This window comes from Pseudorca crassidens, chromosome 1 (assembly GCF_039906515.1).
Source record: "Pseudorca crassidens isolate mPseCra1 chromosome 1, mPseCra1.hap1, whole genome shotgun sequence".
NCBI lineage: Eukaryota > Metazoa > Chordata > Mammalia > Artiodactyla > Delphinidae > Pseudorca > Pseudorca crassidens.
In genome coordinates, this window is record NC_090296.1 from 29,443,444 (window position 1) to 29,460,247 (window position 16,804).

A 16,804-nucleotide genomic window follows, 5' to 3' on the forward strand; every position below is an offset into this window, starting at 1 on the left:
AGGGGTAGTAAAACCTGCTCACCTCAGTCAGATCCTTGCTCTTCCGTATCCTTGAACACATAGTCTTTCCCATTTGATTGAAGTTTCCAGGAATTTGCATTATGTCTGATCCTGTATCCAAAATCCCGTGCCTTCGGTTTTTAAGTAAAAATAAAAGACACATTTTTTATTTTCACCAAAACCTTTTTGAACAACATATTCACCCTTTTTTTCCACTACCTTCTGCCATTTTTCAGGCAACTTCATGATTCCATCTTCCCAAAACTTTTTATCCTTTTGAGCAAAGAACTGTTGCAGGTGCCTTTTACAGTTTTCCAGGGAATTGAAATTTTTTCCATTAAAAGAATTTTGTAAAGACTGAAATAAATGGAATTCCGAAGGTGCAATGTCTGGTGAATACAGCGGATGAATCAGAACTTCCCAGCCAGGGCTTCCCTGGTGGCGCAGTGGTTGGGAGTCTGCCTGCTGATGTAGGGGACGCGGGTTCGTGCCCCGGTCCGGGAGGATCCTACGTGCCGCGGAGCGGCTGGGCCCGTGAGTCGTGAGTCGTGAGTCGTGAGTCGTGAGTCGTGAGCCGTGGCCGCTGAGCCTGAGCGTCCGGAGCTTGTGCTCCGAAATGGGAGAGGCCGCAGCAGTGAGAGGCTCGCGTACCGCAAAAAACAAACAAACAGAACTTCCCAGCCAGGTTGTAACAGTTTTTGCCTGGTCATCAAAGAAACATGTGATCTTGCGTTATCCTGATGGAGGATTATGCGGATTCTGTTGACTAATTCCGGACACTTTTCATCAAGTGCTGCTTTCATTTCGTCTAATTGAGAGCAGTACTTGTTGGAATTAATTGTTTGGTTTTCCAGAAGGAGCTCATAATAGAGGACTCTCTTCCAATCGCACCGTATACACAACATCACCTTCTTTGGATGAAGACCGGCTTTTGGTGTGGTTGGTGGTGGTTCATTTCACTTGCCCCACCATCTCTTCCATTCCACATTCTCATACAGTATCCACTTTTCATCACCCGTCACAATTTGTTTTAAAAACGGAATGTTTTTGTTACGTTTAAATAGAGAATTGCATGTGGAAATACGGTCAAGAAGGGTTTTTTCGCTTAATTTATGTGGACCCCAAACATCAAAGCGATTCACATAACCAAGCTGGAGCAAATGATTTTCAGCGCTTGATTTGGGTATTTTGAGTATGTTGGCTATCTCCCTCGTAATATAACGTCAATTGTTCTCAATTAATGCCTCCACGTGATCGCTATCAACTTCAACTGGTCTACCCGACCGTGGAGCATCATCCAGCAAGAAATCTCCAGCACAAAACTTGACAAACCATTTTTGACATGTTCAGTCAGCCATAGCACCTTCTCCATACGCTGCACAAATCTTTTTTGTGTGTTTCAGTTGCGTTTTTACCTTTCTTGAAATAATAAAGCATAATATGCTAAAAATGTTGTTTTTCTTCCATCTTCAATATTAAAATGACTACACAAAAATTCACCAGTTTTGGTAAGTTATTTTTTAATGCACGCTGATATGTCAGCTGTCATAATACAATCTAACAGAATTGTTTCGAATGAAGTTAAAGACGACTAAGCACTACTAGAGTCATCTTATGGGAAAAAGCGAACAAACTTTTTGGCTAACCCAATATATAACGTGCTCCTATTATGGGTACATAAATGTTTACAGATGTTATGTCCTCTTTCTGGATTGACACTTTTATTATCATATACTGTTCTTTGTTTTGTTACAGTCTTTGTTTTAAAGTCTCTTTTGTGTGATATAATTATTGCCACCCCAGCTTTCTTTTCCTTTCCATTGCATCTTTTTACATCACTTCACTATCAATCTGTAAGTGTCTTTGTGTTTGAAGTGAGTCACTTGTAGGCAGCATATAGAAGCGTTTTGTTTTTTATTCAGCCACCTTATATCTTTTGATTGGCAAATATACATTACATTTAAAGTAATTATTGGTAGTTATACACTTTTTGCCATTTTGTTAACTGTCTTCTCATTCTTTTTGTAGTTCCTCTCTGTTCCTTTTCTCTCTTTCTTCCCTTGTGGTTTGACTGTTTTCTTAGTGTTATGTTTAGATTCCTTTCTCATTTTCCTTTATATATTTACTATAAGTTTTCTCTTTGTGGTTACCATGAAGTTCACATACAACACCTTATGTATATAACAGTCTTTATGTAAGTTGATAGTAACTTAATTTTGAACACATTCCAAAGCTTTATATTTTTACTCCCCCCTGTGCTTTATATCTTTGATGACACATTTTACATCTTTTAATGTATCCCTTAACCATGGTATTTTCATTAATTTTAATACTTTTGTCTTTTGCCCTTTATAAGTGATTGATCTACTACCTTTATTATTTATTTACATATTCCAGTGAGATTTTTACTTATATATGTTTTCTTTTTATTCGTTAGTGCCTCTTCTTTTTAGCTTAGGGGAGTTCCTTTAACATTTGCTACATTTGCTGAAAGGCCAGTTTAGTGGTGATGAACTCCTCTACTTTTGCTTACCTGGAATACTCTTAATGTGTCCTTCAATTCTGAACGATAACCTTGCTGGGTAGAGAATTTTCAGTTGGCAGTTTTTTCCTTTCAGCCCTTTGAGTATATCATGCTACTCTCTTCTGGCCTATAAAGTTTCTGCTGAAAAGTCTGTTCATAGACCTATGGTGTTTCCTTTGTACATAATAGGTTGCTTTTCTCTTGCTGCTTTTAAGATTCTCTCTCTTTAACTGTTACCATTTATTTATAATATATTTTGGTGTGATTCTCTTTGGGGACATCTTACTTGGAATTCTCTAGGCTTCCTGGACCTGGATGTCTCTTTCCTTCCCAGATGAGGAAGTTTTCAGCCATTATTTCTTCAAATACTTTTTCTGGCCCTTTCTCTCTCTCCTCTCCATCTGGGACCCCTATAATGCAAATGTTTTTCTGCTTGATGTTGTCCCAGAGATGCCTTATGGTATCCCTGCTTCTTTTAATTCTTTTTCTCATTTTTCTGCTCTGAGTGTTTTCCATTGCTTTGTCTTCCATCTCATTGATTCGTGCTCCTGTTTCATCCATTCGGCTGTTGAACCTCTCGTGTATTTTTCAGTTATAACCTTTAGTACTTTTTATATTTTCTCTCTCTCTTTGTTAAAGTTCTCCTGTGTTCATCTATTCTCCTGAGATTGGTGAGCATCTTTATGACCATTATTTTTGCTTTTATTTATTTTCATTTATTTATTTAATTTTTGACTGCATTGGGTCTTAATTGCTGTGCGTGGGCTCTCTCTAGTTGCAGCGAGCTGGGGCTACTCTTCATTGCAGTGCGCAGGCTTCTCATTGCAGTGGCTTCTCTTGTTGTGGAGCATGGGCTCTAGGTACCCGGGCTTCAGTAGTTGCAGCACCTGTATTCAGTATTGTGGCCCGTGGGCTCAGTAGTTGTGGCACACGGGCTCTAGAGCACAGGCTCAGTAGTCATGGCACATGGGCTTAGTTGCTCTGCAGCATGTGGAATCTTCCCAGACCAAGGATTGAACCTGTGTCCCCTGCATTGGCAGGCAGATTCTTAACTGCCGCTGGCCAGGCTGGGGCTCACTGGAGTGGGGTGGGCTGGCGACCCACGGCGGGAGTGCGAGCCCGGGACCGGGCCGTGCCCCGTGGAAACGTGCTGCACGGACATACACGGTGCTGCCCTCGCGGTGGAGCTGCCGCGACTCGGCCTCGCTCCTGTTCTCAGTGCCAGTTCTGATGGCTGGTGATGTTTGCACCTGAAAATAAAGGGGTGTTGTGCCTCTGCCTATGGCCATTATTTTAAACTATCAGGTCAGTGTTTTTAATCTCAACTTCATAAAGGTCTTTTTCTGGGTATTTGCCTTGGTCTTTGGTTTGGAACAAATTCCTGTCTCCTCATTTTGCCTCTCAGTGTTACATGTAATTAGGCGAAATGGCTAGCGCCCTCACTCTCGAAAGAGTGGTCCTGGGTAGGAGCTGTTCTGTGTGGTCCAGAAGCACAGCCTCCCCTGACCACCAGAGCCAGGCAGTCTATGGGCATCACCTGTGTGGGCTGCTTGAGTCTGATGGCTGTGACAGCGTTGCATAGGGCGGGGCTGGGAGCTCTCACCTAGCCAACTGTGTCTCAGCCACTGTGCGGGGAGAGCAGGGTTCAAGTCACTTGCCCAATTCAATTGCGGCTGAGCTGCAGCGTGCGGTGGATGGAACTTGGGGTGCCTGTCCAGGCTGATGACAGCTCAGCTGCTGTCAGGGGAAGGTGGACACTTGCTGGCCCAGTTGTGACTTGTCTGCTGCCTGGGGTGAGCAGGGCTCGGGGTTCTGCCTGGTCCAGTTTTGGCTCAGCTACTCTGCAGAGAGGGTTGCAGCTCCGTCTCTGTGCGGGTTGGGTGGGGCTCAGGGCAGGGTGCCTCCCAGGCCAATTGTGGCTCGGCTGCTGTGTGGGGAGGGCAGGACGATTGCCAGGTTGCGTTGCACCTGGGGTTCTGCACAGGGTGGGATGCTCGCCCAGCCTGGTTGTAGTGCAAGGTGGGCAGAGCATGCCCTCCCGTGCTAGCAGGCTAGAGGAAGGGCACCAAAAATGGCTCCTGTAGGCTTGTCACCAGCAACTTAGATTGAGCTTGCAAAAATGGTGTCCACTAGTGCTTCCGTCCCCAGATAAAGACGCTACAGGTTCTTGTCTTGCCGTCAGCCACTTTAAAGTTAGTAAATGGGTCTACCTCACTTATGGTCTAGGGGCTTTTCAATCTGTTGCTTTTGTGCTGGATCTCAGGCCCCGTGGGTTTGAGAGTCCTCTAAGAGTGGGATCTCTGTTCCCTATGGTTCTATGATTCTCCTGGTCTTAGTACCAACTGAGTTTCAAAATCAGATTTTTTTCAGGTGTGGGGGTCGTCTTTCCAGTGCTGGCCCCCAGGGTCGGGGTGCCTGATGTGGGGCACAATCCATTCACACCTTGAGGGAGAATTCTGTATTTATAGGATCCCTCTTTATTGTGGGGTCACAGCATCTAGGGTGAGGTCCCAGGTAAGGCCACGTCTGTGCCTCTTCTACGATTTTTGATGTAACTTTGTCTTCTGTTTCGGAGGTGCATGTTCTCAGGTCCTTTTCAGAGGAAAAGTATTCCAACTGGAGCTGTAAATTTGGTATGTCCATGGGAGGAAGTGATTTCAGAGTTTTCCTATGGCGTCTTGGACTGCTCCGACTCACATTTGTATCTTTAAACAATGTTTTTTTGTTCTGCCAACTTTTGAGTCTTACGTAAATGAGAACATTATTTTCACTTGGTCAAAGTTAATTTTTATTTAGCTGTATGCAAATCTTATGAGTGCATTCTACTTAAAAAAATAACATCTTTATGTGGTATGATTTATATTCCATAAAACTCATTTACTTCAAGTGTACAGTTCAGTGTTTTTAGTATATTCACGAGGTTGTACAACCATCACCACTACTTAATTCCAGAACATTTTCATCATCCCCCAAAGAATCCCAGTACCCATTAGTAGTCATCTCCATTTCCCCACAACCGTCTTTATTTCCAGTCCTGGGTAATCACTAATCTACTTTCTGTCTCTGTAGATTTGTTTATTCTGGGTAGTTCTAATAAAGGAAGTCATAAATATGTGGTCTTTTGTGACTAGCTTCTTTTCCATGTAATGCTGTCAAGTTTCATCCATGTCATAGCATGTATCAGTACCTCCTTCCCTCTTTATTGCTAAATAGTCCATTAAATTGATATGCCAAATTTCATTATCCATTCATCGACTGATGGACATTTGAGTTGTATCCACTTCTTGGCTACTAGGAATACTGTATCAGTGAACAGTCCTGTATTTAAGTTTTTGTGTGTTTTGCAGTTCTCATTTGTTTTGGATACATAACTAGGAACGGGATTGCTGGGTCATACTGCAATTCTGTGTTTAATCTTTGAGGCAAAGCAAGGCTTCCAAAGTGGCTATGCTGTTTTACAATCCCACCAGCAGTGTATGAGGGTTCCAATTTCATCACCCCCTCACCAGCACTTTTTCTTCTTTTTTTTTATTGTAGCCATTCTAGTGAGTATAAAGTGGTATCTCACTGTGGCTACATTTGCATTTTCCTGAAGCCTAATGATATTGTTCATCTTTTCATATGCTTATTGGCCATTTGTATATCTTCTCTGGGGAAATGTCTATTCAGAACCATTGCCTACAGAAAAGGGAACCCTCTTGCACTGTTGGTGTGAATGTAAATTGATAGAGCCACTATGGAGAACAGTATGGACGTTCCTTAAAAAACTAAAAATAGAACTACCATATGACCCAGCAATCCCACTACTGGGCATATACCCTGAGAAAACCATAATTCAAAAAGAGTCATGTACCACAATGTTCACTGCAGCTCTATTTACAATAGCCAGGACATGGAAGCAATCTAAGTGTCCATCGACAGACAAATGGATAAAGAAGATGTGGCACATATATACAATGGAGTATTACTCAGCCATAAAAAGAAACGAAATTGAGTTATCTGTAGTGAGGTGGATGGACCTAGAGTCTGTCATGCAGAGTGAAGTAAGTCAGAAAGAGAAAAACAAATACCGTATGCTAACATATATATGGAATCTAGAAAAAAAAAATGGTTCTGAAGAACCTAGGGGTAGGACAGGAGTAAAGACGCAGACCTACTAGAGAATGGACTTGAGGACATGGGGAGGGGGAAGGGTAAGCTGGGACAAAGTGAGAGAGTGGCATGAACATATATACACCACCAAATGTAAAATCGATAGCTAGTGGGAAGCAGCCGCGTAGCACAGGGAGATCAGCTCGGTGCTTTGTGACCACCTAGAGGGGCGGGATAGGGAGGGTGGGAGGGAGGGAGATGCAAGAGGGAAGAGATATGGGGATATATGTATATGTATAGCTGATTCACTTTGTTATAAAGCAGAAACTAACACGCCATTGTAAAGCAATTATACTCCAATTAAGGTGTTAAAAAAAAAAAGAACCATTGCCTATTAGGTTATGTGTCTTTTTATTATTGAGTTGTAAGAGTTCTTTGTATATTTTATTTATTTATTTATTTTTAAAAGATTTATTTATTTGGCTGTGCCAGTTCTTAGTTGTGGCATGCTGGGTCTTTAGTTGTGGCATGCAAACTCTTAGTTGCAGCATGTGGGATCTAGTTCCCTGACCAGGGATCGAACCCAGGCCTCCTGCATTGGGACCGTGGAGTCTTAGCCACTGGACCACCAGGGAAGTCCCTCTTTGTATATTTTAGATACAAGTCCCTTATCAGATATAGAATTTACAAATATTTTTGCCATTTTGTGAGTTATCTTTCACTTTGTTGACAGTGTCCTTTGAAGTGCAAACGTTTTTTATCTTAAAGATACCCAACTTATTTAGTGTTTTGCTTGTGCTTTTGGTGTCATAGTTTAAAAAAAACATTTATTTTTCTGCGATTTGCTTTTTTTATGAAATATTTTTCCTGAGACGCATCTATTTTATGTGTTGGGTCACTGCGGTTCATTAATTTTCACTGCTTCATCATATTACATCTTATGAATAGTCCATTTATTTGTCCATTCTATTGTTAATAGACATTTTGATAGTTTAGAGGGTTTTTTTTGCTAGTACAAACAGTACTGCTAGGAATATTCTTTTTGTTCTCTGGTACATAAACAAAGAGTTTCTCTAGGATAAATATTCTCAAAGTTGGTCTACAGACCTCAGGGTACAGATCAAAACTATTTTATAATAATACTAAGATGACATGTGCCTTTTTCACTGTGTTAACATTTGTACTGATGTTGCAAAAGCAATGACAGGTAAAATTGCTGCTGCTTTAGCATTAATAAAGGCAGTATAACAAACAGTACCAGTAGTCATGCATTCCTCACCACCATGCACTAGCAAGAAAAAGAAAAGAAAAAAGCCAGTTACAATTAGGAATTCCTTGATGAAACTGTAAAATTTATTAAATCTTTTAAATAAATCTTTAATAAAGTTTTAAATCTTTTAATAAAGTTTTATTAAATCTTTACCTTAAATACATGTTTTTAAAATATTGTTTGACAAATTGAGAGGTACACATAAAGCACTTCTGCTGCAACAGGAATATGACAGTCATCTTAAGTAAAAGCACCTATGTGATTGAGTTGTGAGCTGAACTAGCCACTTTTTTCACAGAACACCAACTTACTTGAAAGAACGATTGACTAACTATTGTCAGTAAGGCTTGGGTATTCGGCAGACCTTTTTCCAAAAGTGAACTTAGCCTGCTGCTTCAAAGAAAACAACTTTGTCATTAATGATGAAATTTGACATTTCGAGAGAAAATGAGAATTTAGGAAAACCTGCCTATCAACCACTGTGAGCTTGATAGCTTCCTGATACTTAGACTTTTTTAAAAAATGAGATCAGTAGTGTGTAATCACTAATGTGATTTTTTTGATATTGTATAATGAAATGTATTAATACATCAATTTGGGATTCAGCAAATGCTCTCAGGAAACAAGCTGCCTTGCTCTGCTTACATCAGCATTCCCATCTTTACTCAGTCCCTGATCTGAGAACTTTTCTTTCTTGGCAGGTTGACAAATGCTTTTAGAAGAGATTTTATCCAGAAGTATTAGTTGTTTACAGTGGGAGAATTGATTCAGGTACCTCACATGGAAAAAAAAAAAAGCCCATACATTTCTATATGTCAGTTTTTAATGTATTTTTGTTAGCCAGAATTCATGGTGGATTTTAATGTAAAATCAACATTGATCCTCTTACATCCCAGATTTTTGTTATCACTCATCTTCCAGTTTCCTGATTGTTGATTCCCACATTTATATTTCCAGCTCTCATGTCTCCTTTGAGATTCAGACTTGTAGGTCTAACTTCCTATTTGGCCTCTTCACTTGGGTGTCCAATAGGAAAATTTAACATGACAGAAATAGAAATCTTGACCTTTTTCTCCCCAGACTGCTCTTTCCCCAGGGTTCTCTGTTTCAGTAAATGGCATCACTATTCATCCATTAGTTTAAGGAATTAACAAAAACAAAAACTTGGAGTCATTCTTGCCTTCCTTTTTCCATCCCATATTCCACCCTTCAGCAGACTCTGCTGCTGTACTTTAGAATGTATCCTGCATCTGACCACTTTTCATCACTTGCACTGCTAGCACCCTACTCTAAAATGATTCTCTCTCATCTGGATGACTACAGTAGCCTCCCAATTGGCCTCGCTACTTCAGTGCTAACACTGCCTACAGTTTCTCCATAGAGAAGCCAGAATGGTATTTTTAAAGGTTAATTTAGATCTTGCCAATTCCCTATTTTCAATTCCCCAGTGTTTTCCCATAATCAGAGGGATCCCCTGGCTACTTCTCTGACCTCATTTTTCTACTCCTCCTTCCCTCACCCACTTGGCTTAAGACCAAGCACATGCTTCCACTGTGGTCTTTGCCTCCACCATTACCTCAGCCTGAAGCTCGACTCTCTCATCCTCAATCAGGTTTCTGCTCAAAGATGACCTATTCATATATGCCTTCCCTGACTGGTTTATTTAAAATATTACCTCCCTCATCATGCTGTATTCTTTTTCTGCTTTTTATTCTTCATAGCATTTATCATTTTATTTTCTGACTGCCAAACCAGGATAAATACTCCTGACAGCAAAGACTTTATCTTTGTTCATCTTTACCATGAGCTTAGACCTCTGCCTGCCACATAGTAGGCTTTCAATAAATATTTGAATGAAGTTGGATGGCTGAAGGCAACACCAGGAAAGGAAATAGAGAATAAAAGCTTTCTCTTACCTTGGAGTTCTTTTCAACAAGGTACTCAGCAAATTTGTTTCACCTTGACAAAGTGAATGCTATATTATTAATACCTAATATAAATCAATTTTGAATATACGTAGGAGATACAGAGCTTAAACAGATTGGTTAAACTGACTAATTTTCAATGAGATTGGATTTTATTATTTATCCATGATAAAATCTTAGAACAGTGTTTAAATATAATAATTCTTTTATCTTATACTTTTACTTTATATCCTGCATGGTATGGTCCCTGCTGCCACTTGAGGTTAAGGTCTCCATTTTTAATTTTCTGACGAGAAATCAATACTATACATGATCTAATACCTTTTTTATGTTTATTAAGATTTTTTTTTAATTTTTTAAATTTTTAAAAAATTTTTTTGCGGTACGCGGGCCTCTCACTGTTGTGGCCTCTCCCGTTGCGGAGCACAGGCTCCGGACACGCAGGCTCAGCGGCCATGGCTCACGGGCCCAGCCGCTCCGTGGCATGTGGGATCTTCCCGGACCGGGGCACGAACCCGTGTCCCCTGCATCGGCAGGCGGACTCTCAACCACTGCGCCACCAGGGAAGCCCTCATTGTAGTTTTGATTTGCATTTCTCTGGTGATTAGCAATGTTGAGCATCTTTTCATATGCCTGTTAGCCATCTATACATCATCTTTGGAAAAATGTCTATTCAGGTGTTCTGACCATTTTTTAATTGGGTTGTTTTATTCTTTTTGATATTTAGTTGTATGAGTTGTTTATGTATTTTGGATATAACCCCCTTGTTGGTCATATCATTTGCAAATATATTCTCCCATTCAGTAGGTTGCCTTTTCGTTTTGTTGATGGTTTCCTTTGCTGTGCAAACCCTTTTAAGTTTAGGTAGGTCCCATTTGCTTCTTTTTGCTCTTATTTCTTTTCCCTTAGGGAACAGATCCAAAAAAATATTGCTATGATTTATGTCAAAGAGCATTCTGCCTATGTTTTCTTCTAGTAGTTTTATGGTTTCAGGTCTTATATTTCAGTCTTTAATCTATTTTCAGGGTTTTTTTTAATATTGTGTGAGGAAATGTTCTAATTCCATTGTTTTACATGTAGCTGTCCAATTTTCCCAGCACCACTTATTGAAGAGACTGTCTTTTTGTCATTGTATATTTTTGCTTCCTTTGTCATAGGTTAATTGGCCATAGGTGTGTAGGTTTATTTCTGGGCTCCCTATTCAGTTCCATTGATCTATATATCTGTTTTTGTGCCAGTACATGCTGTTCTGATGACTGTACCTTGATAGTATAGTATGAAGACAGGGAGCATTATACCTCTAAGTTTGTTCTTTTTTCTCAAGATTGTTTTGGCAATTCAGGACCTTTTGCTTTTCCATATAAATTTTAGGATTATTCTACTTCTGTGAAAAATGTCTTGGATATTTTGATAGGGATTGCATTAAACCTGTAGATTGCTTTGGGGAGTATGGCCATTTTAACTATTAATTCTTTCAATTCAAGAACACAAGATATCTTTCCATTTCTTTGTATCATCTTCAAATTTCTTCATCAATGTTTCATAGTTTTTAGTGTATAGGTCCTTCATCTTCTTGGTTAAGTTTATTCCTAGGCAATTTATTCTTTTCAATGTAATTTTTTTTTTCAATGTAATTTTAAGCAGGGTTGTTTTTTTGTTTCTCTTTCTGATTGTTCATTATTTTCGTATAGAAAAGCAACATATTTCTGTATATTAATCTTGTATCCTGCAACTTTACTGAATTCATTTATTAATTCTAATAATTTTCAGTAGTTTTAAGAGTTTTCTATATATAGTATCATGTCATCTGCAAATAGTGACAGTTTTACTTCTTCCCTTCCAATTTGGATGCTTTTATTTCTCTTTCTTTTTTGATGCTGTAGCTAGGACTTCCAACATAATGTTAAATAGAAGTGGCGAGAGTGGGCATCCTTGTCTTGTTCCTGAATTTAGAAGAAAGGCTGTCAGATTTTCACTGTTGTGTATGATGATAGCTGTGGGTTTGTCATAAATGGTCTTTATTATTTTCTGAAATGTTCCTTCTATACCAACACTGATGAGAGTTTTTGTCATGAATGGATATTGAATTTTGTCAAATGATTTTTCTGCATCTATTGTGATGATCATATGATTTTTATCCTTCTTATGGTTAATGTAGTATATCACACTGATGATTTGCAAATATTTAACAATCCTGGCATCTCTAAAATAAATCCCACTTACTGGGATATATGATCCTTTTATATATTGTTGGATTCAATTTGCTAACATTTCATTGAGGATTTTTGCATCTATATTCATCTAAGATATTGGCCTGTAATTCTCTTTTTCTTGTGCTGTCATTGTCTGGTTTTGGAATCAGGGTAATGGTGGCCCTGTAGAATGATTTTGGGAGTGTTTTGTCCTCTTCAATTATTTGGAATAGTTTGAGAAGGATAGGTATAAACTGTTCTTTATATGTTTGATAGAAGTCCCCTGTGAAGCCATCTGGTACTGGACTTTTGTTTGCTGGGAGTTTTTAAAATTACAAATTCAATTTCACTACTAGTGATTGGTCTTTTCAAGTTGTCTTTTTCTTCCTGATTCAGTCTTGGCATAATGTACGTTTCTAGACATTTGTCCATTCCTTCTAGGTTGTTCTGTTTGTTGGCTTATAACCATTTATGGTATTGTCTTGTGGTTATTGGTTGTTATTTCTCCTCTTTAATTTCTTGTTTTGTTTATTTGGATCCTCTCTCTTTTCTTCTTGATTAGCCTGGCTAAAGGATTATTAATTTTGTTTATCTTTTCAAAAAAATAGCTCTTGGTTCATTTCATTGATCTTTTCTAATTTTTTTGTTCTCTATTTTATTTATTTTCTCTGTGATCCTCATAATTTTATTCCTTCTGCTGACTGTGGGCTGTGTTTGTTCTTTTTCTAATTCCTTTACATTAGGTTGTTTATTTTAGATTTTTCATGTTTCTCCAGGAAGGCCTGTATCACTATAAACTTCCCTCCTAGAACTGCTTTTGCTGAATCCCATAGATTTTGGAAAGTTGTGTTTACCAGATAAAAAAGTCAAAGTCAAATAAAAATTCTAACTGAATTAGGGAAAAGGACAGATGAACACAGTGAGAATTTTAACAAGGAACTAGAATATATATAAAAGACCCAATAAGAAATGAAGAGTTCATTAACTGGAATAAAAAACACACAAGAAGGAATGAATAACAGATTAAGTGATACAGAAAACACATAAGTGATTGGGAAGATAGAATAATGGAAATCACCAAAGAAGAACAACAAATAGAAAAACAAATTTAATGGGTGTTCCCTGGTGGCCTAGTGGTTAGGATTCTGGGCTTTCACTGCCGTGGCCCAGGTTCAACCCCTGGTCAGGGAACTGAGATCCCGCAAGCCGTGTGGTGTGGCCAAAATAAAATAAAATCCCAGCTCTATTATTTAAAAAAAACAATTAAAAAAATGAAAATAGTTTAAGAGATCTTTGGGATAACATCAAGTATACCAAAATTTGCATTATAGGGGTTCCAGAAGGAGGAGAGAGAGAGAGAGAGAAGGGGATCTAGAATGTATTTGATGAAATTATTGCTGAAAAGTCCCCAAACCTGAAGAAGGAAACAGATATTCAGGTACAGGAAGCACAGAGGGATGAACCTAAACAGACCCACACTAAGACATATCATAATTAAAATGGAAAAACTTAAAGAGGGAATCCTAAAGTCAGCAAGAAAAAAAACAAAGAGTCATATATAAAGGAAACTGCATAAGTCCATCAGCTGATTTTTTCTGCAGGCCAGAAGAGATTGACATGATATATTTAAAATGCCAGAAGGGAAAAATCTTCATCCTAGGATACTCTACCCAGCAAGATTATTGTTTAGAATTAGAGAAATAAAGAACTTTTCAGAAAAGTAAAAAGAAAAAGAGTTCATCAATAATAAACCTACCCTAAAAGAAATGTTAAAGGGTCCTCTCTAAGTGGAAAAGAAGTAAGATTCCATAGGAAAGGGAAAATCCCACTAGGAAAGGAAAATATGAAGTAAGAGCTGAAGATTAACCACTTACTTAAAGAAGCTAGTATGAAGATTCAAAGACAATAAACTGTAAAATCAACTATAACTACAACAAACAGTTAAGGGATAAACATGAAAATGTAAAACATGACATCAAAAACACAAAATATGGGTGAGGGGAATAAAAAATGTAGATCTTTTAGAATGTGTTTGAACTTAAATGACTGCCAGTTCAGAACAAGTAGATTTAGATATAGTTCATCATATATGAAACCTGTGGTAAAACAAATCAAAAACCTACAATAGAGGGGCTTCCCTGGTAGCATAGTGGTTGGGAATCCACCTGCCAATAAAGGGGACATGGGTTCGAGCCCTGGTCTGGGAAGATCCCACATGCCACAGAGCAACTAAGCCCATGCACCACAACTACTGAGCCTGCACTCTAGAGCCTGTGAGCCACAACTACTGAGCCCACACATCACAACTACTGAAGCCCGCGTGCCTGTAGCCCATGCTTAGCAACTGCAACAAGAGAAGACACTGCAACGAGAAGACTGCACACTGCAATGAAGAGTAGACCCTGCTCACCTCAACTAGAGAAAGCCTGCACGCAGCAACGAAGACCCAACACAGCCAAAAAAAAAAAGAATAAAATAAATAAATTAAAATATATATATTAAAAGAAAACCTACAATAGATACATGAAAACTAAAGAGAAAGGAACACAAGCACACTACTAAAGAAAATCATCAAACCACAAGGAAAGAAAGAAAAAGAAGAAGAAATAAACAGAGAAGAAATATAAAAACAACTGGAAAACAAGAAACAAAATGACAATAAGTACATACCTATCAATAGTTACTTTAAATGTCAATTGACTAAATGCTCCTAAGACATAGCTGATTGGATTAAAAAAAAACCAAGACCCATCTATATGCTGTCTACAAGAGACTCACTTCAGAACTAAAGACACACACAGACTGAGGGTAAGAGGATGGAAAAAGATATTTCATGCAAATGCAAATGGAAACAACCAGAAAGTTGGGGTAGTGATACACATACCACACCAACTAGACCTGAAAATAAAGGCTGTAACAAAAGACAAAGATAAAGGGATCAATACAAGAAGAGGATATTACACTTGTTAATGTATATGCAACCAATACAGGGGTACTTAAATATACAAAGCTATATTAACAGATATAAAGAGAGAAATTTACAATAATACTATGATAGTTGGGGACTTTACCACCCCACTTACATCAATGGACAGGTCATCCAGATAGAAAATCAGTAAGGCAACAGTGATCTTAAACGAGACAATGGGGGAATTCCCTGATGGTCCAGGACTCAGCGCTTTCACTGCTGGCTGCCCAGGTTTAATCGCTGGTTGGGGAACTGGGATTTCACAAGCCACAGGGTCCAAGAGACAATGGACCTGTTGGACCTAATAGATAGGATATTACACCCCAAAACAGCACAGTACACATTCTTTTCAAGTGCACATGGAACATTCTCCAGGATAGGTCACATGCTAGGCCAGAAAACAATCTTAACAAATTTAAGAGGACAGAAATTACATCAAGCATTTTTTCTATGTGTATTTTAAACCCCGCAATATGTTATTTGTAAATATTTATATTTACATGCATATTTAACCTTTTTCATTATGTTCCATTTCTTCCTTCGTTTCCATATTTCCACCTTGAGTCATCTTCATTCTGCTTGAAGAACACCCTAGTTTTTCCTTGCAGGTATGCTATATTAATTCTCTCAATTTCTATTTTTTTGAAACTGACTATTTTGATTCTGTTAAATTTTTTTCAGTCAATTTTATGAACAATATATACTTTCATATGTAAGAATCTATTTTGCTAGAATAGGCTTTGAGGTTGTCAGATGTTTTCTTTCGACACTCTAAATGTTTTTCAGTGGTTCCTGATTTCCATCATAGCTGTGCAGAAATCAGTTGTTAGACTTACTGCTGCTTCTTTGAAGGTTGACTTTTTTCTGTGGTTGCTGGTAAGATTTTTTAATCTTTGTCTTTCTTTTCTGCAGTGTTCCATTGCCTTTTGCTACATAACAAACTATTCTGTGGACAGATTGAATTTTCCAAAGATGATTATGACAAATAACTCCCATCTCACATGCCCTTCTAGAAACTTGCCATTCCTCTATCAGGAGATAGTCTATACACATTTTCCTTGCACCTAATGTCTCTGTGTCTGCCTCAACCAGTAGAGTACAGCTGAAGCAATGATATGTGACTTCCAAAGCTAAGTCATAAAAAGGCCATGTATTTCTGCCTTCCTCTCTTGGACCATTCATTTTTGAAACCCAGATATCATGCTGTGAGGAAGCTCAAGCAGCCTGTGGAGAAATTCATAGGCACAGGAATCACAACTGCCTTTAGGACTAGGTGGCAGGTAGAAATTGGAAGGGCTCCAGGGAGACTATAAAGGGACTCATGAAGGCCATTATTGATACCTAAAGGAAAGTAAAATAAATTTATTGGAAGCTAGAGGCAACACTGACACCTGCAGTAATGTGAAAAAGGGTAAATATACCTAATGAATTCAATGATCTAGCTAAAGTGATTTCCCAGCTGAGTACTGACAGTGACACCTGGATTCTCTTTGCTGCCTATGACAAAATATACAAGAGGAAGAAGTGAGCTAAGAACTGCTAAATAGGAAGCAACAAGGACTTGCCAAGCTTGACAATAATAATGTTTCTCCTTTCCAGCTTCTCCAGATGGTAAATTATTCTGTAATTATTCTATAATTAAGACAGGACCTCAGAGCAAAGTCAAACCTAGGGGGGCTCTGTGGGAGAGACTTTGTAAAGACCTCAAAGATTCAAGGTAGTGCTTCATAGAACATTTCAGAATGACAAAGGTCCTCTAAAGAGTTTAAGGTGTACTTAACAGATCCTGTCTATTATATAACAGAATTTATGGGAATCTTAAGGATGTTTGCC

General features: G+C 38.5%; 1 long non-coding RNA gene across 2 annotated transcripts in view; it reads left to right on the forward strand.

The window, feature by feature from the left end:
• Positions 1-16,804, forward strand: part of LOC137221461 (uncharacterized) — a 63,290-nt gene that overhangs the window by 18,983 nt on the left and 27,503 nt on the right. The gene's annotated exons all lie outside the window — the stretch shown is intronic.